Here is a 2,819-nt window from a genome sequence, read left to right on the forward strand (position 1 = left end):
CCTCACTGGAAATTTTCTGCACTCTGACATAGAGAATCCCATATTTTCTTGTCTTCTGTCTATTTATGAGCAGGAACAGGGACAAGGAACCTCTGTTAGACTTTGATCCTGAACCTGAAAGGACTTTCAGGCGACGTTTGCAATAAGTAAGACTCTACAAGGCTGCAGAGTCCACTATGGATCACAATCATGCTGCTAATGCCAGTATGGCAATTCCGAATGGGAATAAGTAACCTAGAAGAGTGCTTGGCTCATACACTGTTCCTAATGCAGATCTTTATGGAAAAAGCATTGTGGTGCCTCCTATAGCTGCAAACAACTTTGAGCTGAAGCCACAGCTAGTCACTATTGTGCAACAAAACTGTCAATATCATGGACTCCCTCAGGAAGATCCAAATCAGTTTATTTCTGATTTTCTGCAGATTTGTGACATTGTGAAGACCAATGGAGTGAATCCTAAAGTGTACAAACTCATGCTCTTCCCATTTGCTATGAGGGATAGAGCAAAACTGTGGTTAGATTCTCAACCCAAGGAGAGTCTGGATACTTGGGACAAGGTTGTCGTTAGCTTTCTGACTAAATTTTTTCCACCTCAAAAGCTAACCAAGCTAAGGGTGGAGGTTCAGACTTTTAGATAGAAGGATGGTGAGACCCTTTATAAAGTTTGGGAGAGATTCAAGCTACTGACTAAGAAATGCCCTCCAGATATGTTCTCTAGATGGACTCAGCTGGATATCTTTTATGAGGGATTATGTGAAATGTCCAAGATGCGCTTGGATAATTCTGCAGGTGGTTCTTTGCACACGAAGAAGATACCAGAGGAGACTATTGAGCTTATTGAGTTGATTACTAACAACCAATACTTATATTTCTCAAATAGGAATTTTGTGAACTCTGAGACCTCTCAGAAAAGGGGCGTTTTGGAAGTAGAAGATGTTGATGCTCTTCTTGCTCAGAACAAGCTTTTGTCTCAGCAAATAAATCTAATTACTCAACAGTTAAATGGAATGCAAGTTTCAGCTGTCAACACTTAGAATACACATCTAGAGGTCCCTTATGACATGACAGGTAATTTTATGCAAAATAAAAATTATGATTATGCTCAATCTTCTTCTGAACAGGTCAATTACATGGAAAGTGCTCCTAGAAATCCCAATAATGATCCCTATTCTAAGACCTAGAATCAGGAATGGAGAAATCACCCAAATTTTGGGTGGAGAGCGCAATCTCAGAGGCCACAAAATTTTAATAATAATTCTCAGGGTGGTTTTCAATAGAATAATTTTAATAACCACCAGTTTCAGTCATCTCAGCAAGCAACTTCTCAGCCCCAGCAGAACAATAATTTGGGAGTAATATTGGCAAGTTTTAAACAGGAAACCAGATGGGTCAATTAGCCACAAAAGTTAATGAAATTGATTAGAGGACCACTAATAGCCTTCCTGGTAACACAATTACAAATCCAAGAGAGGCATGCAAGGCTATCACCTTGATAAGTGGACAAGTGGCAAGTACGAAAGTACAAGTTAATGAGGAGCCAGTTGAAAAAGAAGCTCCAGAGGAGAAGAAGAAAGAAGTAGAGCACGCCCCTCCAAAGCGTGCGGACAACCCATTCCCAGACTCTTAACACTTATCCTACATTGCCAAGGGCTCCTGAGTACAAGCCTAAAATGCCATATCCTCAAAGACTTCAAAAGGAGACCAAGGACAAGCAGTTTTCAAAGTTCTTGGAAGTCTTCAGAAAGTTGCAAATCAATATTCCTTTTGCTGAGGTTTTGGAACAAATGCCTCTCTATGTCAAATTCATGAAGGAGTTGTTGTCAAAGAAGAAGCCTTTAAAGGGAGATGAGATAGTGGTCCTGACTAAGGAATATAGTTCCATCATTCAGAATAACTGGCCAAGGAAGATGCCGGATCCAGGGAGCTTTCAAATTCCATGCACCAGTGGGTGCACAACCTTTGAGAAAGCATTATGTGATCTGGGAGCAAGCATCAATTTAATGCCCTTGTCTGTGATGAAGAAGCTGAAAATCCAAGAGGCACAACCCACAAGGATAGCATTACAGATGACAGACAAATCTATAAAGCCTGCATACGGATTAGTGGAGAATATCTTGGTCAAAGTGGGTAAGTTCTTCCTCCCAGCAGATTTTGTGATTCTTGACACAGGGGAGGATGAGAATACCTCTATAATTCTAGGAAGGTCATTCTTAGCCACAGGAAGAGCTCTAATTGATGTGGAAGAAGGTGAATTAGTGCTTAGAGTGCATAATGAGCAACTAGTCTTTCATGTCTTCAAAGATATACATTCAGCAGGTGAAGAAGAGAGGTGCATGCAGACTGATCTTATTGATCCAAACCTTTAAGAACTCCCTGATGATCACAGCAGAATCTGCAGCTCAAACCTCATTTGGTGACAATCAATAAATTCCTCCTGACATCAAATCTAAGTTTGGTGTCGGGAATGCATCATCCACCAAGGAGGAGGTTCCCAAAAAGAAGAAAGTACCCAGGGGATGGAGAAACAAAAAGTTCCCTGATAAACCCATATTTTATGATATATTTTGTGTCTAATTTAAGTGATTTATTCAATCCTTCACTCACTTATTCATGTTAATTGCATGGTTTTACTTTCCCTCCTTATTATGTGGGATATGTGAAAAACATGTTTCCTATGCTTTAAGAATAATTATTTTAATTACCCTTTATTACCATTCGATGTCGTGATTTGTGTGTTGAGTAGTTTCAGACCTTCTAAGGCATGAATAATTTAAAGGATGGAAAGGAAACATACAAAAATGTAAGGAAAGCACAAAATG

The 2,819-nt window shown here is 39.6% G+C and overlaps 1 non-coding gene across 1 annotated transcript; it reads right to left on the reverse strand.

The window, feature by feature from the left end:
- Positions 1–605: 605 nt before the first annotated feature.
- Positions 606–712, reverse strand: LOC148569134 (small nucleolar RNA R71). The gene has a single exon (XR_015882564.1). It is a non-coding gene; the product is annotated as a small nucleolar RNA R71 (small nucleolar RNA).
- Positions 713–2,819: the final 2,107 nt, after the last annotated feature.

This window comes from Arachis ipaensis, chromosome B4 (assembly GCF_059453495.1).
Source record: "Arachis ipaensis isolate K30076 ecotype BB chromosome B4, ASM5945349v1, whole genome shotgun sequence".
Lineage (NCBI taxonomy): Eukaryota > Viridiplantae > Streptophyta > Magnoliopsida > Fabales > Fabaceae > Arachis > Arachis ipaensis.